The sequence below is a fragment of the Lynx canadensis genome, chromosome B2, assembly GCF_007474595.2.
Source record: "Lynx canadensis isolate LIC74 chromosome B2, mLynCan4.pri.v2, whole genome shotgun sequence".
NCBI lineage: Eukaryota > Metazoa > Chordata > Mammalia > Carnivora > Felidae > Lynx > Lynx canadensis.
The window spans coordinates 30306606-30331453 of record NC_044307.1 but is presented as its reverse complement, the minus strand read 5'-3'; the positions used below and the strand labels follow the sequence as shown (position 1 = coordinate 30331453).

General features: G+C 42.8%; 1 pseudogene; it reads right to left on the bottom strand.

The window, feature by feature from the left end:
* Positions 1-14150: 14150 nt before the first annotated feature.
* Positions 14151-19259, bottom strand: LOC115513710 (annotated as a pseudogene).
* Positions 19260-24848: the final 5589 nt, after the last annotated feature.

Below are 24848 nucleotides of genomic sequence, written 5' to 3'. Positions count from 1 at the left end.
GATGGCCAACTGACACATGAAAAAATGCTCAACATCACTCATCATCAGGGAGATGCAAATCAAAACCACCATGAGATACCACCTGACTTCTGTCAGAATGGCTCACATTAACAACTCAGGCAACAACAGATGTTGGCGAGGATGCAGGGAAAGAAGGATCTCTTTTGCATTGCTGGTGAGAATGCAAGCTGGTGCAGCCACTCTGGAAAACAGTATGGAGGTTCCTCAAAAAATTAAAAATGGAACTACCCTACAACTGAGCAATTGCACTACAAGGTATTTATCCAAGGGATACAGGTATGCTGATTCGAAGGGACACATGCATCCCCATATTTATAGCAGAACTATCAACAGTAGCCAAAGTATGGAAAGAGCCCAAATGTCCATCGATGGATGAATGGATAAAGAAGAAGTGGTACGTATATACAATAGAGTATGACTCGGCAATCAAAAAGATGAAATCTTGCCATTTGCAACTACGTGGATGGAACTGGAGGGTATTATGCTGAGTGAAATTAGTCAGAGAAAGACAAAAATCATATGACTTCACTCATATGAGGACTTTAAGAGACAAAACAGATGAACATAAGGGAAGGGAAGCAAAAATAATATAAAAACAGGGAGAGGGACAAAACAGAAGAGACTCATAAATATGGAGAACAAACTGAGGGTTACTGGAGGGGTTGTGGGAGGGGGATGGACTAAATGGGTAAGAGGCATTAGGGAATCTACTCCTGAAATCATTGTTGCACTATATACTTACTAATTTGGATGTAATGTTAAAAAATAAAATTTAAAAAAATGCTGTAACTGAAATGCAAACCCAAATAGAGTTCATAAAAATGAGGATGGATGAATTAGAGGAACGAAACAATGATATAGAAGATAAAATGATGGAAAATAATGAACTGAAAAGAAGAAAAGAAAGGTACTGTATCATGAAGGTAGACTTAGGAAACTCAGGACTTCCTAAAATGGAATAAAATTTGCATCATAGGAGTCCCAGAAGATGACAAGAAAGAAAAAGGGGCAGAAGGTTTATTCAAACAAATTATAGCTGAAAGTTTCCTTAATCTGTGTGAGGACACAGACATCAAAATCCAAAAGCACAGAAAACTCCCATTAAATTCAACAAAAGCTGATCATCACCAAGGCATATCATAGTGAAATTCACAAAACACACAGACTAGGAAAGAATCCTGAAAGCAACAAGGGGAAAAAAATGTCCTTAACATACAAGGGAAGACAGAACAGGTTCTCAGCAGCCTTGTCCACAGAAACTTGGCAGGCCACAAAGGAGTGGTAGGACATATTCAATGTGATGAATGGAAAAATATGCAGCCAAGAATTCTTTATCCGGCAAGGTTGTCATTCAGAACAGAAGGAGAGATAAATAGTTTCCAAGACAAACAAAAACTAAAGGAGTTTAAGACCAGTCCTGAAGGAAAAAATATTTTTTTGAGACAGAGAAGGTGCAAGTGAGCAAGGGAGAGAGAGAGAGAAATCCATGAGGTACAGAGAGAGAGAGAGAGAGAGAGAGAGAGAAGCCAGGCTCAGCTGAACTGAGGCCCCAGCTCACCCTATGCAGGACTCAAACTCACAAACTGTGAGATCATGACCTGAGCTGAAATCACATGCTTAACCGACTTAGCCACCATGGCTCCCCTTGAAAGAAATTGTAAAGGGGACTCTGAGTGGAGAAAAAAGACCAAAAGCACACACAAAAAAAACCTAGAAAGGACCAGAGAACATGACCAGAACACCAAATCTACAGGTTACACGGGGCACTAAAGCCATATATTTCTTTTTTTTTTTAATTTTTTTTAACGTTTATTCATTTTCTGAGAGACAGAGACAGAGCATGAGCAGGAAAGGGGTAGAGAGAGAGACACACAGAATCCGAAGCAGACTCCAGTCTCTGAGCTGTCAGCACAGAGCCCGATGTGGGGCTCAAACTCACGAACTGCGAGATCATGACCTGAGCTGAAGTCAGACGCTCAATCGACTGAGCCACCCAGGTGCCCTTAAAGCCATATCTTTCAATAATTATTCTGACTGTAAATGTATTAAATGTTCTAATCAAAAGATTATGGTATCAGAATGGACAAAACAACAAGATCCATCTATATGCTTCCTACAAAGGGTTCATTTTAGACCTAATGACACCTGCAGATTGAAAGTGACGGGTTGGAAGACCAACTACCATGCTAATGGACGTCAAAGAAAGCCAGAATAGCCATACTCATATCAGACAAACTATATTTTAAACCAAAGACTATACCAAGAGATGAAGAAGGACATTACATCATCATTAAGGGGTCAATCCATAAAGAATTTAAAACAATTGTAAATATTTATGCCCCCAAATTGGCAGAACACAAATATATAAATCAAGTAATCACAAACATAAAGGAAGTCATTTATAATAATACAATCATAGTAGAGGACTTTAACACCCCATTTACATCATTGGACTCACCATCTAAGCAGAAAACCAACAAGGAAACAATAGCTTTACATGACACACTGAACTGGATGGACCTAAAATATATATTCGGAACATTTCTTCCTAAAGCAGCAGAATACACATTCTTTTTGAGTGTACATGGGACATTCTCCAGAATAGATCACACACAAGGTCACAAATCAGCCCTCAACAAGTACAAAAAGATTGAGGTCATACCATGCACACTTTTAGACCACAACACCATGAAATTTGAAGTTAACCACAAGAAAAAATTTGAAAAGTCATCAAATACACGGAGGTTAAAGAACATCCTACAAAAGAATGACAGGTTAACCAGGAAATTAAAAAGTACCTGGATGCAAATGAAAATGAAAACACGACAGTTCAAAACCTGTGGGATGAAGCAAAGGCAGTCCTAATAGGAAAGTATATTGCAAAAGAGGCCTATCTCAAGAAGCAAGAAAGGTCTCAAATATACAACATAATCTTACACCTAAAGGAGCTAGAAAAGGAACAGCAAATACAGCCTAAAGCCAGCAGAGAAGGGAAATAATAAAGATTAGAGCAGAAAGAAACCATATAGAAACAAACAAACAAACAAACAAACAAAACCCTAGTAGAACAGATCAACAAAACTAAGTCTGGTTTTTTGAAAGAATAAAACTGATAACCCTCTGGCCTCACATATCAAAAAGAAAAGAGAAAGGACCCCCAAAAGATAAAATTATAAATGAAAGAGGAGAGATCACAACCAACACCACAGAAATACAAACAATTATAAAAGAATACTATGAAAATTATATTCCAGAAAACTGGGCAATCTGGAAGAAATGGAAAATTCCTAGAAACTTACAAACAAAAAAACTGAAACAGGAAGAAATAGAAAATTTGAACAGATATATAACAAGCAAAGAAATTGAATTGTATTCAAAAATCTCCCAACAAACAAATGTCCTGGGCCAGATGGCTTCCCAGAGGAATTCTGCCAGACATTTAAAGAATTCTTCTCAAAGTGTTCCTATTCTTCTCAAACTGTTCCAATAAATAGGAATGGAAGGAAAATGTCCAAACTGATTCTACAAAGCCAGCATTACCTTGATTCCAAAACCAGAGAAAGACCCCATCAAAAAGGAGAATTACGGGCGAAAACCCTTGATGAACAAGGATGCAAAAATGCTCAACAAAATAGTAGCAAATCGAATTCAACAGTACATTAATTAAAAGAAGTATTACTATGATCAAGTGGGATTTATTCCTGGGCTGTGGGTTTGGTTCAATGTTTGCAAATCAGTCAACATGATACCCCACATTAATAAAAGAAAGACAAGGACCATATGATCCCGTCAATACATGCAGAAAAAGCATTTGGCAAAATACAGCATCCATGCTTGATAAATACCTTCTACAAATAGGGATAGATGGAATATGCCTCAACATCATAAAGGCTATTTATGAAAAACCCATAGCTAAAATCATCCTCAATGGAGAAAAACTGAGAACATTTCCCCTATGGTCAGGAACAAGACAAGAATGTCCAGTCTCACCATTACTATTTAACATACTACTGGAAGTCTTAGCTTCAGCAATCAGATAACAAAATGAAAGAAAAGGCATCCAAATTGGCAAGGAAGTACTCAAACTTTCACTCTTCACAGAAATCATAATACTCTGTGTAGAAAACCTGAAAGATTCCATCCCAAAATTGCTAAAACTAACACATGAATTCAGAAAAGTTGCAGATTGTTAAATCAATGTAGAGAAATCTGTTGCATTTGTATACACCAATAACAAGGCAGGAAACAAAAAAAGAAACAAGGAATCAACCCTGTTTGGAATTGCACCAAAACCAATAAGATACCTAGGAATAAACCTAACTAAAGAGGAAAAAGTTCTGCACTCTCATTGATAACTATAGAACACTTATAAAGAAATTGAGGATACAAAGAAATGGGAAAGCATTCCATGCTCATGGATTGGAAGAACAAATATTGTTCAAATGTCTATCCTCCCCAAAGCAATCTATAATTTAATACAATCCCAGTCAAAATACCACCAGCATTTTTCACAGAGCTAAAACAAACAATCCTAAAATTTGTATGGAACCACAGAAGACCCCAAATAGCCAAAGAAACTCTGAAAAACAAAAAAACTGGAGGCATCACAATTCCAGATTTCAAGCTGTATTACAAAGCTGTAGTCATCAAGACAGTATGGTACTGGCACAAAAGCAGACACATAGATCAATGGAACAGAATAGAAAATTCAGAAATGGACCCACAACTATATGGTCAACTAATTTTTGACAAATCAGGAATGAGTATCCAATGGAAAAAAGATAGTCTCTGTAACAAATGGTGTTGGGAACACTAAACAGCAACAGGAAGAAGAATAAAGTGGGACAACTTTCTTACACCATACACAAAAGGAAATTCAAAATGGATGAAAGACCTAAATTTGAGATAGGAACCCATCAAAATCAATAACAGCTTCTTACTGTACACACTGCTGGAGGCAAGGGAAACAAAAGCAAACATGAACTACTGGGAGTTCATCAAGATAAAAACCTTCTGCACAGGGAAGGAAACAACCAACCAAAGTAAAAGACAATCTACAGAATAGGAGACAATATTTGCAAATGACATATCTGATAAAGGATTAGTTTCCCAAATCTATAAAGAACTTAGCAAACTCCACACCCAAAAAGCAAATAACTCAATTAATAAATGGGCAGAAGACATGAATTTAGAAGACACTTTTCTAAAGAAGACATCCAGATGGCTAACAGACTTGTTAAAATATGCTAACATCATGAGAAAGAATGAAATCCTGCCATTTGCAGCAACGTCGATGGAACTGAAAGGTATTATGCTAAGTGAAATAAGTCAGAGAGAGACAGATATCATATGTTTTTACTGATATGTGGAACTTCAGAAACTTAACAGAAGACCATGGGGGAAGGGAAGGGGAAAATATAGTCACAGAGATGGAGGGAGGCAAACCATAAGTGACTCTTAAATACAGAGAACAAACTGCGTGTTTATAGGGGGCAGGGGAGAGGGGGAAATGGTGATGGGCTTTGAGGAGGGCACTTGTTGGGATGAGCAGTGGGTGATGTATGTAAGTGATGAACCGTGGGAATCAACCCCCAAAACCAAGAGCACACTTTATACAGTGTATGTTAGCCAACTTGACAATAAATTATGTTAAAAACAAACAAACAAACAAACAAATAAGCAAGCACACAAATGTTTAAAAAAAAAAGAAAATATGCTCACATTTTGCTGCCAGAATGTCTAGAATGAACATCACAAGACATAACAGATGTTGTCAAGTATGTGGAGAAGTGTTGGTGTCTTGAAGTGTTGGTGGGAATGTAAACTGGTGTAGCCACTCTGGAGAACAGTATGGAATTTCCTCAGAAAACTAGTAATAAAAATACCCTATGGTCCAGCAATTACACTACCATGTATTTACCCAAAGGGTACAAAAAGACATATTTGTAGGTATACATTCACCACAATGTTTATAGCAGCATTATCAATAATAGCTAAACTATCGAGAGAGCCCAAATGTCCATCGACCGATGAATGGATAAAGAAGAGGTGATATATATATATATATATATATATATATATATATATATATGTGTGTGTGTGTGTGTATACATATATATAGGAATATTACTCAGCTATCAAAAAGAATGAAATCTTCCCATTTACAACAACATGGATGGAGCTAGAATTTTTATGCTAAGCAAAATAAATCAATCAGAGAAAGACAAATATCATATGATTTCAATCATATGTGGAATTTTTAAATGTTTATTTACTTTTGAGAGCGAGACAGAGTGCCAGTGGGGGAGTGGGAGAGAGAGAGGGAGACACAGAATCTGAAGCAGCCTCCAGGCTCTGAGCTGTCAGCACAAAGCTGGATGCGGGACTCAAACTGACAAACAGTGAGATCATGACCTGAGCACAAGCCAGACGCCCAACTGACTGAATCATCCAGGCGACGCTCATATGTGGAATTTAAGAAACAAAACAGATGAACATATGGGAAGCAGAAAAAAAAAGAGGAGAGAGGGAAGCAAACTACAAGAGACTCTTATTCTCTAGAATAGACTGAGGGTTGATGGAGGGAGGTGGGTGGAGATTGGCTAAATGAGTGATGGGCATTAAGGAGGGCACTTGTTATGATGAGCACTGGGTGTTTTATGTAAGTGATGAATCACTGAATTCTACTCCTGATACCAATATCGTACTGTATGTTAACTAACTAAAATTTAAATAAAAAGTTAAAAAAAAAGAGTGGGTTCTTCATTAGCTACAGTTCTGTGGTTTTCCTGAATATACTCACATTGGCTTTCAAAGTCAGGCCTTTTAGGGGCTCATCTCTCCTGTGCAGACCCCAGGGTTTAGTGCTTAGTGTGGGGCACAGACACTTGCTTTTCAGAGAAATTTTGTATTTTTGAAGTCCCAGTATATTTTGAATTCTCATATCTGGGAGGGGGCAGGTGTGCTTTTGGTTTTGTCTTTGTTTTTGTTTTTGGCAAGAGTGTCTCTGCCTCTCTTACCTGTTTTCATACTGTCCTTTTATTGTTTGTTGTGCAGGCTGAAGTCTTTTTCAGAGAACATTATCCTGTATATAGTTGTAAATTTGTTGTGTCCATGAAAGGAGATAAGTTCAGGATGTCGGTAAGCTGGTACCTTGAACCAGACTCCCAAAACCATCTTGATTACCTTTGCTTTGCAGGATGTTTTTGAAATTGGGAATTGGGGGTCCTACTACTTTGGCCTCCTTTTTTAAGATTGGTTAATCTAAGTCCCTTGACTTTTCCTACGAGTTTAGAATCAGTTTGTCAGTTCTTACAAAGGAGCTATTTAAGTATCTGATAGGGATTGTGTTGAACCTATAGATGAATTTGAGGAACGTTGCCACCTTGACAATATTAAGTCTTCTGACTGTGAAGATGTTTCCATTTACTTAGATGTTTTTAAATTTCATTCAATAATGCCTTGTAGCTTTCAGAGTATAAGTTTTGCACTTCTTTTGTTCAATGTATTCCTAGTATTTAACTCATTTTGGTGCTATTATAAATGGAGTTGTTAATTTCATTGTTGGATTGTTTATTGAAAGTATATGGACATATAACTGATTTTTCAGGTATTGACCTCATATCCTACAATGTTGCTGAACTTGTCTGTTTGTTCTAATAGTTGATGCCCTAGGATTTTCTATGTACAAGATCATGTCATCTGTGTGCGAACAGAAATAATTTTACTTCTTTTTTCCCCAATCAGGATGCACTTTATCTTATTTTCTTGCTATAGAATCTCCAGCACAATGTTTAATGGAAGTGGTGAGAGTGGACATCCTTTTCGTGTTGCTGATCGAAAGAGAAAAACAACCAGTATTTCACCATTAAGTACGTAACATGTTAGCTTAAGGGTTTTCATAAATGCTTTTAATCAGATTGAGAAAATTCCCTTCTGTTACCAGTTTGGTGGGTTTTTATCATGAAAGGGTGTCAGATTTTGTCAAATGCTTCTTGCCCATCTGTTGAGATAGCAGGTGGCTTTTGCATTTTATTATAGAAATATGGTATATTGCACTGTTGATATGGATGTTAAACCAATATTGCATTCCTGGAATAAATTTCACTTGGTCATGGAGTATAGCTTTTTTTATATGTTGCTGGATTTGATTTGCTACGTTTTGTTGAATTTTCCCATGTCTATATTCATAAGAGATATTAGCTTGAATTTTCTTTTCTTGTGAGATCTTTGTCTGGTTTTGGTCTCTGAATAATACTAGCCTCATAGAGGGAGTTGGGTTCCCTCCTCTCCTTTTTGGAAGGTTTTGTAAAGAGCTGTTATTATTTCTTTAAACATTTGGTATAATTCACAGGTGAAGCATTTGGAACTGGGGTAGCATTTTTTGTGGGGTAGATTTTGACAATAGACTCAATCTTCTACCTCATTATAGGTATATTCAGATAGTCCATTTCTTCTGAGTCAGCGTTTGTACTTTGTGTCTATTAATTTGCCTATTTTATCTAAGTAAGCTAATTTTTGGCATAATTGTTCATCATAATCTCATATAATTCTCTTTATTTCAGTATGGTCAGTCATAAAATTCCCTCTTTCATTGCTGACTCTAATAATTTGAGTTCTCTCTTTCTCTCTGTCTCTCTCTCTCTCTCCCTTGTTAGTGAGTCTAGTTGAAAATTTGTCTGTTTTGTTGATCTTTCAAAGGATCACATTTAACTTAGTTTTATATATTGTTATTTTATTCTGTTTTCTGTTTTTCATTCATCTCCACTCTAATCTTTCCTTTTTCCTTCCTTTTGCTTGCTTTTGGTTTAGTTTGCTCCTCTTTTCTCTTTGACTTAATGTGGAAATTTAGGTAATTGATTTGATATGTTTCTTTTTAAAAATACTTATTTATTTATTTTGAGAGGGGAGTAGAAAGAGAGGGAGAGAGAGAATCCCAAGCAGGCATCATGCTCAGTATGGAGCCCAACCCAGGGCTCGATCCCATGACCGTGAGATCATGACCTGAATCAAAATCAAGAGTGGGACACTCAACCAACTGAGCCACCCAGACACCCCACTCTGTCTTCACTTTTATTAATCTTAAACTATTCTGTGATTCCCACTGTGATATCTCATTTACTCTTTGATTATGTAGAAGTGTGTTGTTTAATTCTGCATATTGTGAGTTTCCCAAATTTCTTCCAGTTATTGACTGATTTCTAGTATCATGCCACTGTGATAAGAGAACATATTATGCATTATTTACATCCTTTTAAATTCGTTGAGTTTTGTTTTATGGCCTAGCATATGGTTTATCCTCAAGAAACCTCCACATGCATTTGAAAAGAATGTATATTCTGTTGATGGTTGGAATGTTCAATAAATGTCAAATTTCTGCTGTTGGTTTATAGTATGATTCAAGCCTTCTTTATGTTTATTGATCTCTGCATAGATGTTCTTTCCATTATGGAAAGTGATATATTTCAGTTTTTGACTATTACTGTTGTATTGCCTATTTCTCAGTTTCTGTCTGTTTTGTTTTCATGTATTTGGTGCTGAGGTATTAGATGAATATATATTCAGAATTGTTTCCTCTTTCTGATAATTTGACCCTTTTATCATTACAAAATGTTGCTGTTTATCTTTACTAGCATTTTTTAAATGTTTGTGTGTGTGTGTGTGTGTGTGTGTGTGTGTGTGACAGAGAGAGAGAGAGAGAGAGAGAGTGAGCCGGGGGGAAGGCAGAGAGAGAGGGGGACAGAGGATCCGAAATGGGCTCCCTTGCTGATGGCAGAGAGCCCAGTGCGGGGCTCAAACCCAAGAACCATGAGATCATGACCTGAGCTGAAGCCGGATGCTTAATCAAATGAGCCACCCAGGCACCCCTTTACTAGCATTATTTATTTGTTTGTTTGTTTGTTTGTTTGTTTATTTATTTAAAAGTTTATTTATTTTGAGAGAGACAGAGACACTGTGAGTGGGGGTGGGGTAGACAGACAGGGAGAAAGAGAAAATCCCAAGCAGGCTCCACACTGCCAGTTGCAGAACCATTTCTTTAATTTTATACTATTTGTAATTGAATCTCAAGTGTGTCTACTCTAGACAACATAGTTGGATCTTGTTTATTTTCAGTCCAACCATCTGCACTTTGACTTATTTAAGACATTTACATGAAATGCTAATATTGACATAGATGGATTTATGATGTCATTTTACTTTTTGTTTTCCATGTTTCCACTCATTCCTCTTTTACTGATAATCATTTATTAAGTGAATATTTCATGTTGTAATATGTTAATTATATAATAATATAATCTATTTTGTAGTTATTTTCTTAAGGGTGCTTTTCTTTTCCCATTTTTTCTACATTTTCAGTTTTGTGATTTTTTTCTTTATGTCATATATATAATATTTAGTCACATAACATATATTTATATATTTATATCATATCCTGGTCATGTTATCTTTTATGTCCTATGAGTGCAATATTGAAGTTTTATGACCTCCTTTTTACTACCTATATTCTCTAAAGTTACTCAATCATAGTCTTTTTCCCATTTATACTTTACATTTCATGCTACGAGTTGCTCTTTTTCTTTGTGCAATTCTTTGTGTACATTTTTTGACACATTGGATAAATGTAGATTTCTCTAGAGAAATTTATTTTTCTCTTATAAATTTGAGTCAATATCAATCCAGGACAATTATAAACTAAAGTAATGACTTGAAGGTATTTTGGTCCAAAATAGCAAAGGAAATTTGGACTACAAATCACAGAAGTGTTAGTCTGTCATTGAAAATTCTTTGAAATAGCTGTTTGCTTACTTTGTGCTAGTTCAAAGCAAATCTCCCTACAATAATATCTTCTTGTATTTCAAGATAGAGCCAATCTGATCTGTGTCACCCTTTTTAGAGGATATGAATCTATGTATCTTAGGTTCCCATATTTTCAGGGAGGGATGTTTCTCATGCTCCTCACATGAATAAGCTCTGAGCATTATTTCCTGTCTATTCAGTTCATGAGCCTAAGAAGCAAGCTAAGATTTTCTAGATTTGAAATACACCTTAAGTATCAGAGCAACCATCATCCCTGGCTTTTTGCCCATGATTATATTTTGGCCTAAATGATTATTCTCTTGATTTTTTGGGGGGGTGATATATATACACATCACCCAAATATATGTATAAAATATATACATATATATATAATACACACACACATATATACATATATGTGTGTGTGTGTGTGTATATATATATATATATATATATATATATATAATCATTATTAGTTGTTTTTATAGGAAGAGGCAGCCTTAAAACTTAGTCTGTGTTATTGGAAGAGGATCCCCATTCACAATTGTTTCATTTCTGCAATTTATCCAGCACCAGACGAGGTGGTAGAATACAAGTCTACCTAAACCAATGGTGATCTGTGTCTTCCGTGAGCCAGCACTGGTCTGTGAATGTGCATCAGCCCACAAACAGATAGAGACAGAAATGAAAGTGAAACCTTATCCTGTCTCAGACTGGTAATCAACACAAAAATAAGCCTGTATATCAAGTCATTGGATCTGCTAAAAACAGTTTGATTACTACCTGTTTGTGGACCAGACGTGGAGAAGCACAGTGTCTAACCTGGAATGATTTTTTAGACTTTTGTGAGGGTCACATAAAATCTGGTAAATTCTGGATACTGTCCCCAGAAATACGGGCATGTACAGAGAAATATGAAGTGTCAGTGTATGTATAAGGATCATCTGAAGTGTTACAGATCTGGGTTACTTAATCCTAGGAAGAGACAAAGGCTGGAGAAGACATTTTGAACAATCACTTCATCACCCGACAGTGCTACTCCACTTACTTGTGAGTACAACTGGAGTAGACAAAAGCTGGATCCCATAACAACTATCAAGGGGAAAAGTTGAAAGATGCCATTTTTTAGTCACTCCTTCCTCCAATCTGACCTGAGTGCCTACAATGTATCATATCAAGTTGTAGTGTCAAATCACTGCTCCAAATGTTGCAATTTGTCATTCTTTTTCCATTCCTGGCCCCCAGTTTCCACGCCCAGAACTTGTATCCTCTTCTCACGTAAAAGGTTTCTACATTTAAAAATCTTGATGGAGGGCAGACACCAAAGAGAGGAGAACCCACTTTGCCAAACAGTCTTGCATTGGACATGGCATGAAACTTCACAGTCACGTGACCACCTGCCAGACTCTGCCTCAGGACATGGGACAGATAGGCTGGGACCACACTACATGGCATTTGGCACAGGTGTTTGAGTGACAGTGGTGTCATGCAGTTGCAAGGGGCAGCAGCAACAGCAGTCTCAGCCTCTGGATCCAGTGTCCTATGTCAGGGGACTGTTGTGAGGGTGGCATCTTTACCCAACAGCAGGGCCCTGGCTATATGTGAGCCTCCCCCTCGGATCCATTGTGGATTCTGTTCCCGTCTGTGTAGCCTCAAGCCTGGTTTGTGACTTTCCTTGAAATAGAACAAGGCCCCACATTCTCTCTCATCCCAGTCTCTGTAACTGTGCACATGTATCACAAAGAGGCAGAAATCGATGCAGGCAATAGCTTCAGAGAGCATGATTTCAGACTTTTTTTTCCAGTTTTACTGAGATATAACTGACATACACCATTGTGTCAGTTTAAGGCTACAATCTCTTGTTTTGATACATTTCTATGCTGCAAAATGCTTACAACCAGAGCATTACCCTAGACCTGCACCTTGTCACATAGTTACCATTTCCTTTGGTGTGGTGCAAACATTTAAGATCTACACTCTTGTTATCTCAGAGATTTTATGTTGAGCTGATAACCACTTCCTCAATCTGCCACCTGGCTCTGCCCCATGGGAGAGAAAATATGTATCTCCCAGCAGGTCTTATTTTTCTTCCTAGAAAAAACAACAATTTTTAAATGTGGATGTAAGACCCCTTCCCACAATGAGGGCTCTCATCAATGACCTCACTGCATCTCTACCTGGTGGAACCCCAGGATTGCTTGTGGGTTTGTTACAAAATGCTCAGGCCTCTCCCCATCTACCATGTTAGAGCGTTGGGCGTGGACCCAGGAATCTTAATAAGCCCCACAGAAGAGGCAGAGGCACAGCCATGTGGGAATCCTGCTTTACGTGCTTGGTGCTCAGTGTGTGATCTGAAGACCAGAAGCAGCACCAACCTTGTTATAAACCCAGAATCTCACACTCTACTCCAGACTGTCTAGCTCTTCCTCAGTCCAGGAAATTCCTGTGCACACTGAAGGCTGGGTCTCCCTGGAGTATGTGCCTTCTAGGTGCAGAACCAGAACTGTGCAGTGTGCTCTAGGTTTGCTCTGATCCGCTTGCTTAGTGCTGACAAGTCCAGGGTTTGGTCCTGTTCCTCTCTCTTCTGTGGCCATCATCCCCTTGGTGACCTCATCTATGCTAAAGGCTCTAAACATCATTTATATGGTGTCACCTCCATATCTATTCCTCCAACCTAGATATTTCTCCCACCCTGCACTCTATATCCAGCTGCCAACTTCGCTTGTATTTCTAATAATCTCAGATTCCACACTCCTAAATTGTGTGCCTGTGACGCAGCTTCCCTAAATGTCCTACTTCCAGAGTCCTCCCTGTTTCCATGGAAGGCACTCCTCATTTCTACCTGCAGTCTGAAGCATTGGATGCCGTCCCTGATTCCTCCTTCTCAAAACCCAGAATTAATACATTAGGAAATGCTGTAAAGTCCATCTTTAAATGTATCCAGGACACACACACACACACACACACACACACAATAACTAGAGCACAGTCACTTCCTATTATTTTCTCTCTTCAACCCCCATATAAATCCGATATCCCCCTCCTGGAACACTGTACTAGATTCCCACAGCTTCCCTACTGGTCACTTGCCCTTCACCTCTCGATTCTGCACAGCAACAAATGCTTCTAAAGAGTAGTCCCAGGTGAACCATCTGATCTAAACCATCTGGTGGCTCCACATCTCAGAGAAAACTGAAAACCCTTCTAATCCTAAAGTCTAGACATCTGACCGCATTTCACATGCTCTCTGCTCCAGCCACAGTGGCCTCTCACCCTTCCTTGAACACAGGACACACTCCTGCCCTAGTGAATGTACCTGGAGGTTCTCCTGCCTGGAAAGAACTCCCTGAGACATGCTCTTCAACAACTCCTTGTGTCCCACACATCTCTCAGAGGTGAGCTTCCCAGTGAGGCTCACACTTACCACCTTAGTAAAGTAGCCCCTTCCCTGTCCCCACACAGGTAACTCTCTGGGTCAACTTCCTCAAAGCACCTACCAATTTCCAATTTAAACAGTTCCCTTACTTACCACATTTATACAATATACAGTTGACTCTGAATTACACTAGTTGGAACTGTGCACATCCACTGATATGTGGACTTTTTTTTTTTTACAATAAGTACTGCCAGTGAAGTTTCTCTTATGTTTTCTATGTTCTCCAGCTTAATTTATTGTAAGAATACATGTACATATACATGTAATGTACAAAATATGTGTTAAATGACTGTTCATGTTTTCAGTAAGACTTCTTATCAACAGTAGGTTATTAGTAGTAGTAATTAAGTTTCAGGAGAGTCGAAAGTTGCACTTGGAATTCTGACTGCACAATGGGGTCATTGCCCTCAGTCCCCACATTGTTCCAGGGTCAAGTGGAGTCTGTCACTCACCCCTAGGACATATTCTCCACAAGACCAGCACGTTTGCCTCTTCTTAGTCACTGAGGTGTCCTAGATGAAAAAATAGCGGGTCCTGCATGTGACACACGACATTATCAGTGGAACAACTGGTCAGCGGAGAACACCTCTGTCTTCTGGATGAGCCTCAGGCACAGCCGGTCCGTAGCAGCTCCCGCACAAAGTGCCCCCACCTCACCATCAGTGCCGCCTCTACTTTTCCCCAGGGCTGCTCCTCCCTCCCTCTCTCTGCTCAGCTCCCCCCTCCCACAGCATTTCCCCTGCACAGCACAGCACAGAATTACAGTTCTGTCTTCAGAAACACCGTACTTAGGCTCTAGTGGGCCCTTTCTCCACAACCAAATAGAAGTTTACATTAGACCCTGCTTTATAAATCCATGAACTTGGATGGGAACCACACCAGCATCGCTAAACTAAGGGCAGGGAAAGGGCATAGAGAGGCAGGGAAGGTAGAAACTAACTGAAGTTGAAAAAGGATGAGAAACTCTCAGATTCCTCTCTACCTCCAGAATCTAAAGAATAATCCAGAAGATAGCTCTAGAGGGAGGAGAAGGGAAGGATGACTGAAAATTCATCTCTCCAAACCCCAGAGACTCCTGTGTGCAGAGCACACCTAGGTCTGTGGGAATGTCAGTCCAAAAGACTCTTGGTGATGTAACTGCCGGGGTCACCTGGGAAGAATGAGACAGGAACTCGGACACAAGAGCAAGAACAGGCCTGATGCTCCACAGAAACAAGGTAAAAAAAACCACCCAAAAGATGGGGCTGAGGGCTCAACCCAGGACGGAGCCTGGGCTGACCCAGTCACAGGAATCATTTGCTGCCCAAGGTCCTGGTGACAGGTGACATCCAAGCCCCTACGATCACACGTCCTGGTGAGACAAGTATCCACAGAAGGGACAAGGACAAGGAGCAGAGACATGACCCAGCTGAGGAGTAAGCACGTCACACCAATGGTGCTTGAGCACCAACTGGACACAGGCCCTGTCCCTGCTCGGCTCCTCACAGTTCTCTCCTGTCCCCACCTGCACCAGACTCAGTACAGCAAAAACACAGGTTCTGAAGGTTCTCAGGGCTTTCATTTCTTTTCTACTTCAACTTTACAAATCCTCTCTTTTATTATCTCATCATCCCCACATGCCAAGAATTACAAAACACAATTCATATCTGGATTCTCATTTTCAGTGGGAAGTAAGGCAACAATACTCTGACCAACATGAAATGAAGACAGGGATGGAGACGGTCCAGCCCTACCTCTGCTGGAATAAGAAAGCAGATCAGAAAGGGAACAGGAATCAGTATGGGGAGGAGTCATGGTGGGCGGGGGGGGGGCAGTCTCCCGTGTCCTCACAATATGCTAATGGGAACGCAGACACATTCTGACACCATCCTCAGAAAGTCAGGGGATATCGATGTCACTAAGTGGGGGTGAGAACAGATCCTGCATCGCTCAGTGCACCACAGGCAGTGGGTCTCACACTGTGGAAAAAATTAATCACTAACAGATTTAAGTCAGTCACATAAGAGCCAATTTCTCAACAGCCCTCCGCATGTCAAAGTGTCCTTAGTGCCCCCACCCCTCCTCACTTCAGGCCCTCCAGAGTCTTACCTTTAGGAGCCATTAGAAACGAATCAGAGCCCTAGGCGCTGTCATCACCTGGAGTAGAACAAACAGGACGTGATCAGAACCACAGGAGATGAGACTAAAGGAGGAGCTTATAGCAGCGGGGGGGGGGGGGGGGCAGGGACCTCCCTATGAGGTCCTGTCTACACTATCCCAGGGTTTCAGGGATCATCCTCTCCATACTTACGTGCAGCATGAGAGTAGCTCGGTCCTTTTCCTCCTGTGGGAAGAAAATATCATGTTAGAGACCTGGGACAGCTGGACCATGGGATCCCAGAGCAACCTCCTAGTCCTGGTCCAAAATGAAGTTTCCAGAGTTCTGACTAAACACCCAGGACAGGATTGGGACACATCAAGAAAGAGTTGTGGGGTCACAGGACCACCTGACTTGCTGGAGGTCTGTCCTGAACAGGGACCTTCCTCTCTGTCCTGTCACTGCTGGGAATCAGGTCCCCATCACCAGAACTACCAAGTGAAAATCTGTCCTTCATTTTCCAAGTGCTTTGCTACAGAGTGATTGTTAGTAATGGCTCCAGAGTGGGCAGCTACACGTGTGTGGATGGTATTTCCCAGGAACCAGGCAGGACAATGTGCTACCTACGAAACTCCCCAAGGGGACTAGAGACTCAGATCCCCCCACTCTGTTCCTACCTGAGAACTTCTTCCTCCAGATCACAGCTCCAACCACCAAAGTGACCACAAGGACAACCACACCAGCAATGATGCCCGGGTTGGGGATGGAGGGCTGAGAGGATGGTTCTGGAAGGGGAAGGAAGGTGAGAGGTCCAGATACCTGGCTTCAGTCCTGACTTTGTGAAATTCTCCAGAAGGGCCCTGCATTCCCTGACACGGGACTCTACCCCAAACCCTCCTTACCCCATCTCAAGGTGATGGGCTCGGGCAGCCCCTCGTGCTGCACATGGCACGTGTATCTCTGCTCCTCTCCAGAAGGCACCACCACAGCCGCCCACTTCTGGAAGGTCCCATCTCCCGCAGGCCTGGTCTCCACAAGCTCTGCGTCCTGGGTGTGGTCCTGCCCATCACGCTGCCAGGTCAGAGTGATCTCCGCAGGGTAGAAGCCCAGGGCCCAGCACCTCAGGGTCACCTCATGGTCAGAGATGGGGTGGCGGGTCACCCGTGTTTTGGGAGATTCTGAGGAAGAAGAAACAGAGAATCCACACTGTGGTTTAGCTTTATGGGCCACCGAAACTGCATCCACGTGACCATCCTGAGGTAGACGGGACCACTGGTCTGGATGGAAGAAACACAAAACCCAGAGAGAAGTCTAGCCTTTGGGATCTCCTGATCCTTGTTAAGTTCTGGAATCAGGGAGAGAGCCCGGGTGGGAGGCTGCAGATCTAAAGTGGGGAACACACTGTGGTCCTGACTGTGGTGGAGGGTGATGACTCAGAAAACCCAGACTCAGATCTCCAAAGGTGTTCTCAGGGAGATCAAGGCCTTGAGAGGGAAGGTCAGTGTTCACAAGGTGGCTGCCAGGGTCAGAGGGAACTGCTGATGGGTTATTTCAGGGATGGTCTCAACCTGAGTCCCTTCTGGGGAGAATGGATTCCTGTCTGTCCTTGAGAGAAAAGCGCCCTCTAAGTGAGTCACTCTAGCAGGAATATGAACACCGAGGCGGATGTCCCTCTTCCCACCCGTGGGAGGGGCGCTGTTCTGACACTGAGTCCATTTTTCCTTCCTCGTGGGAAGCCAGCCCCAGTGGAGGGGCCATCGGGGAGGCCCAGCAGTCCCGGTACCTGCGCGCAGCAACGTCTCCTTCCCCATCTCCAGGTATTTGGGGAGCCCCTCCACGCATGTGCCCTCCAGGTAGTTCCTCCAGCGCTCCGCCTCACCGGCCACCTCCCACTTGCGGCGTGTGATCTGCGCCGCGGTGTCCGCCGCGGTCCAGGAGCGCAAGTCCTCGTTCAGGGCGATGTAATCCTCGCCGTCTTAGGCGTCCTGACTGTACCCGCGGAGGAGGCGGCCGTCAGGCCCGATGTCACAGCCATACATTCTCTGGAGGCTGTGCGACTCTGGCCCCGCCCCGCCCCCAGAACAGCAGTGATTAAGGTGAAACCGAAAGTAAACCCGCCTAAAAGCTCGTGCGGGCTCTTCTCGGTGTCGGGGGACAGGGGTCCTGTGACCTCGCCGCTGTGCTCAGACCCAGAGACTCGGGGTGACCCCAGCCCGTCCGTGGGGATGGGGGTCGTGCCCTGGACTCGGGCCCGCTCACCGGACACGCTTTGATTGTAGTAGCCGCGCAGGTTGTTCAGGCTCAGTCGGAAAGTCTGTGCGTGGTCCTTGACCATCCGCGTCTGCTCGTCCCAATACTCCCGCCCCTCCTGCTCCATCCACTGAGCCCGCGGCTCCATCCTCGGATTCGGGGCGTCGCTGTCGAACCGCACGAACTGCGTGTCGTCCACGTAGCCCATGGAGATGAAGCGGGGCTCCCCGCGGCCGGGCCGGGACACCGCGGTGTAGAAATACCTCAGGGAGTGGGAGCCTGCGGGCGCGGAGGCGCTGAGACCCCGCCCGACCCTCTTCCCCGCGCGGGGCCCGGGTGCCAGGGGGAGGCGGCCAGGAGGGCAGGGGGAGGGGGACCCGAGTTGGGGAGAGCAGGGCGGAGTCCGGGAGGGGTGGGGGAGGGCAGGCCAGGGCGGGCTCGGAGGCGGGTGGGGGTCTGGGGTGGGGGCGGAGGACAGACACCTTCCCTGTGGGTCCCGCGTCCCCGCTGGGCGGTTTCCTCGCTCCTGCCCCGCAGAGGCCCTTTACTCCTGACCCCACACTCACCCGCCCAGGTCTGGGTCACGGCCAGGGCCTCCGACAGCAGCAGGAGGAGGGTTCGGGGCATGACGAACCCCATCCTCGGCATCCGGAGAGAATGTGAGTCGCAGCTGGTACCAGGGGCGTGTGCTGAGACTTTATGACCCGGAACCGCGGTGCCGCTGATTGGCTTCTCCGGAAACCGGACACTAATAGTGTGAACCGGGGCTGCGTCATTAGTATCCAGGCAGAAGGAGCTGACACAGGTCGTGACCTGGAGAAGTGAAACCAGGGCAGTTGGGGGCTCCACACCACTGGGCTTCCCAGTCCCCGACACCGCCCGGGGGCAGAGACCCTGAGAGGCAGGCCGGGACCTGGGACTTGGCCTGGACGCCTCACCTACTGCACAGAACTCTGTTTGTCACACTGTCTCCCCGAGTCTTGGTCCAGGGGCTGTTATTCTCCAACATTTTGTTCTCAGGATATCTATACAGTCTTACAAATTAGTGAGAATCCCAGGGATAACTGTGTGTCTGTGGGTTATATCTATCCATATTTACCATAGTAGGAACAAAACAGAATTAAATATTTATTAATTCATTTACCATCATATGAAAACAGCAATATGTTTTTTTATGAAAAATAATATTTCCAAATAAACAAGGCAGTGAAAAGAGTGGATTTTGCTTTATTTTACATTCTTGCAAGTCACTTTCTTGTCTTTCTCATTAGAAGACCACTAGATGTTCAGATTTGCTTCTGCATCTATTGTGTTGTTTTGGCTGAAGTATATGAAGAAAATTTACGTCCTTGACCAAATATAGGAGAATAGTATGTTTCATATCGTTTTCAGATAATTATGGGTATTCGTCTTTGATCTATATTAAAACTACACAAGTTGTACTTTCTCTGAGGTTATTTGAAACTGGAACCTGAACCAGTATCATTGACTGTCTCCTTCTGTGTTACATTCAATCCGTAGGCCCATCTGCACATGGAATGGATCTTGTACTAATGCATAATTGTTTTTAAGTAATGTGTTGTGTGTTGTTTCACTAAGTAATATAGGTGTTCTGGCGTTGATTAGACTGGAATCGAATTATCACAAAGTCATTTGTTTTGGGGTGCCTGCCTGGCTCAGTTCGTTGAGCATCCAGCTTCGGCTCATGTAATGATCCCGTGGTTCATGAGTTCTAGCCCCTCATCAGCTGTGCTAACAGCTCGGAGCCTGGAGCCTGCTGAGGATTCTGTCTCCCTTTCTCTCTGCCCCACCCCTGCTTGCACTGTCTTTCTCTTCCTCTCAAAAATGAATAAACATTAAAAAAAATTTAAAGAAAGTCATTTGTTTTAATATTACCACAAATCCCAACTGAAAAGGTGGTCAGTACCGAGAAGCTGTCAAGATCTTGGGTGGATCACAGGTTAAATGGGATGGGCTACATTGGGTGATGGGTACTAAGCAGGGACTTGTGATGAGCGCTGAGTGTTGTATGTAAGTGATGAATCACTCTTGAAACTAATAATACACAGTATGTTAACTAACTGGAATTTAAATAAAAACTTGAGGGGAAAAAAGGGTAAAAAAGCAGCGATAGCTCACATTAACCAGCATAGGGAGATGTTTAATATTTTGTGGGTTGTACAGTGCCTTGTTTTTGTCTGTAATTAGACAAAGTAATGTCATGGTTTCACAGTGTCCTTGTATGTTGATGTTCTGTGAGATGACTGGCTCATGTTCCACAGGAGTATAATATGGCCCAGTGGTGTCATTGTCAGACCCGTTCCCGATGTGGGGGCTGCTGTTTCTTCTGTCTTCAATTCTGTGTTTTAAAATAGATACAACCAATTAACAATAATTAAAGAATTTGTGTTTTGGGAGCCTGGGTGGCTCAGTCGGTTAACGGTCGGACTCCTGATCATGGTTTGTGAGATGGAGCCCTGTGTCAGGCTCTGTGCTGACAGTGTAGAGCCTGCTTAGGATTCTCTCTCTTGATCTCTCTGTCTCTGTCTCTACCCCTCCCCTGCTCATACTCACTGTCTCTGTGTCTCAATATAAGTAAAAATAACTTTTTAAAAATCTGGAAGGACTTTTAAATTCTTAAATATCCTTACACATTGGCCTTATTAGTGTTCTTATTTCTTCTTGTACCACTCCCTGAGGAGAAGCATTCTCTCAGCTTACCGACTATATAACTTATTCACACTAAAACTACTCCCAGATTTAGGGTAGGTCTTAGCTTTAATGTTTCATAGCAGGAATATTGTTTGTTCCAGACCCTAGTTCAAGTATTTAGCCCTTTTTCATGGAGTACCTCATTCCTGTCTCCTAACATGTCTGCCAAATTTGGTTACTGTTCTCTATCTTCAGAGGCCAATCTTCTCAGGAAAATCAGCACCAGAGGAGAAAAAGGAAGAGTAAGTTATACTGAGAGCAAAAAAAGAATCATGTAGTGAGGAATAAGAGGGACTTAGTGGGATTCATGCAGAGGGTGTACTTCCTGAAATCTCCCACTCTGGCACATTGTCTCTCTCCCCTCCACACACACACCTTTGGGCCCACATCCCCCTACTCTCCACACACAGGTGAGATCTTTGTGAAATCTGTGCAGTGTCGCATGACCCTGGCCCAGCTCCTGGTGGAGCAGAACTTGCCAGCCATTGCCATCCTCCGAGAGATGTCCCAGGAGGAGAGGTGAGTCAGAGCTGCAAAGATGTTTTGTGAACTTGGGAGAAAATGAGACCACAGGGAGAATGGAATATGAACATTTTTCTAATTGCCTTTCTGACAAAGGCTTTCTTGCTGTCAGTAGTTTAAAGATCTTCGATAACAAAATCTTGTGGCTGCCAACCTATGTGGCCGAGGCATGGACAGTAGCAGATGAACACTGCCATCAAATACCACCTGCCTGAGGATTCCCACCCCTTCCTGCATCGGGTAAACTGCACACTCACACGGGCATCCCAGTGTCCCCTCTCACCCCTTGATTTCCTATGTCTTCATACCGTACATCTTTGTCCCTCCTTTGAGTCTTCCTATTTTGGGGTCTTCCCAGTGCTACCCTCTGTCCCCTTCCAGGAGGCCTATGCAGGCCAGTTGCCCTAAGGGATTGTCCATCACGTTTGTGTAAAGTGAAAACAATGCCAAGATCCTCAGTGATGTACAGGGTCACACTGAGGTCAGTAGTAGTGAGCTGCCTGATGAGATGGATATTTCCTCCTCCAGTGAGTATTGATCTCATGAAATTGGTTCCTCCAACTCTTCAGAGTGTTCCTTAGAGACTTTGTCTTGAACCATATAGTGCAGGCAATGGTGCCTGATGCCTAATGGGTGCCTGACAAGTTTATGCCCCCAGATCTTGATGCCTTGTTGGGATGTTGTGTTTATTTCCATGTGGGATCTCTTTCCGCTCTCATCCAATTAATTGTCTTTCTTGCACCCCAGCCTCTTCTCTGACCCCACACTCCACACAAAAACCTGCACGTATAGGGGTCTGTGTTTCTGCCAGTCTCACTTAGCCTTTCCATGCCTTATTGTAACTGTATGTTTTATCTGCAGTTGCATGCATGAGAGAGGATGCACCCTTTCTCAGAGTCTGATGCACATCTCCCATCCATGAACCAGGAAATCATAGATGACCTAAGCTGAAATCAAAAGTTGGATGCCCAACTGACTGACTCACCCAGGTACCCTTACAGTTTATTCTTCCTAATTAATTTCTTTTAAATTTAAATTTGAGTATAGCTGACACACAAGATTACTTGTTTTTTAAGTTTATTTATTTTTGAAAGAGATAGAGCATGAGCAGGGCAGGGCAGAAAGAGAGAGGGACACACAGAATCTGAAGCAAGCTCCAGGCTCCAAGCTGTCTGCACAGAGCCCAACACAAGGCTTGAACTCACAAACCACGAGATCAGGACCTGACCCAAAGTCGGATGCTTAACTGACTGAGCCACCCAGGTACCACAAGATTACTTTTATTTCGTGTGTACAACATAGTGACTCAACTTCTGTATACGTTTTTTTCTTTGAGAAAGAGACAGCAAGAGCTGAGAAGAGAGGCAAAGACAGAAAGAGAGAGAGAGAGAGAGAGAGAGAGAGAATCTCGAGCAGGCTCAATCTCTCAGTCCCTGCAGGGATGGATCCCATGACCATGGGATCATGACCTGAGAACCTACTAATCCACCCAGGGGGCTTCACCTTGTATCTACACCATCCTGTGCTCACCACAGTGTAGCTTCCATGTGTCACCACACAATGATGTTACAGTCTCACTGACAATATTCCCTGTCCTGTGCCTTTTATTCCTATGACCTGTTCCTTCCATAACTGGAGCTTGTGTCTCCCACTCCCCTTACCCTGGTGCCCATCCTCCCAACCCCCTTCCCTCTGGCAATCATCAGTTTGTTCTCTGTATTTATGTGTCTTATTCTGCTGTTTGTTTCTTTATTCATTTGTTGTTGTTGTTGTTGTTTTAGACTCCACATATGAGTGAACTCATATGGTACTTGTCTTTCTCAGTCTGATTTATTTCCCTTAGCAGACATTCTACCCTAATGTCCATCCATGTTGTCACAAGTGGCAGCACATATTTATATGAATGTGTACATACCACACATCTTCCTTATCCATTTGTCTCTGGGAGCATACAAGTTGGTTAGTGTGGTTTTTGGAAAAACTTCACTCACTGAACATCATCTGGGATGAGGGCATCTCCTGGTGTCCAGGTCCCTGTCCAGGTGCTGGAGCTGAAGGAGACCCTAAGGAGGGCCTGGCTGAGCAGGAGAAAGACAGCTGGGTCTTCTCTCCTTAGTCCTGTGGCCGCACATGGGGTGGAAGGAAAGGGGACATCCCCCACTGCTCTGCTCTCAGGTGGATTCTGACTGAGAAGCCTGAGTGGGGTCTGGACTGTAAGCCAGGTGGAGATGTCTAAGCAGAAGCCTTGGCATCAGTGGGGAGAGGATGAGGTTTCTGAGCATCCCTGGACTCCACAGCAGTCAGGCTCAGGGGTGAGGCAGGATTGCAGGAGAGGAGAGCTCAGGAGCTCGTGCCATTGCTGAGGTGTCTGTGTCCCTGTGCGCCTCGTCCTCCAGCCCCGTGATGGTGATACAGGGAAAACTGAAAAGTAGAAAAACTTCCTTGGACTCCTATTTCTATATGTTCCAAAATTCAGTGAAACTAAAATCATTTCTGATTTGGAAATAGCTTCTCAATATCTACATAATGCTCCGTAGCGCGGACGTGCACACTCATATTTTGTGAGTTAAAGCCCCACATCAGGCTCTGGGCTGACAACAGTGAGTCTGCTTGGGATTCTGTCTCTCTCCCTCCCTTTCCCTGTCTCTCCCCCCGCCCCCCGCCCCTGCTTGTGTACTCTCTCTCTCAATATAAATAAATAAACTAAAAAAAAAAAAAAAAGAATTGGTGTTTTCATTTTCTTTGGGTAAATACCCAAGAGTGCAATTAGTGGATTATATGACGAATCACTATGTTATAAACCTGAAAGGAATGGAATAGTGTGTGTAAACTGCAATCAAATAATAAGAAAATAAAAAAGAAAAAGACAATTGGAAATATTAGAGAACAGTATGCAAAGGAAGACAAAAATGTCACACACATATATTGGCAATAAATACACATAAACAAAATGAGACGTGGAATAAAAAATGTGAATAAACATTCTGAAAAATATCTCCACAATTTAAGTGTGCTTGTACTGTGACATAGACA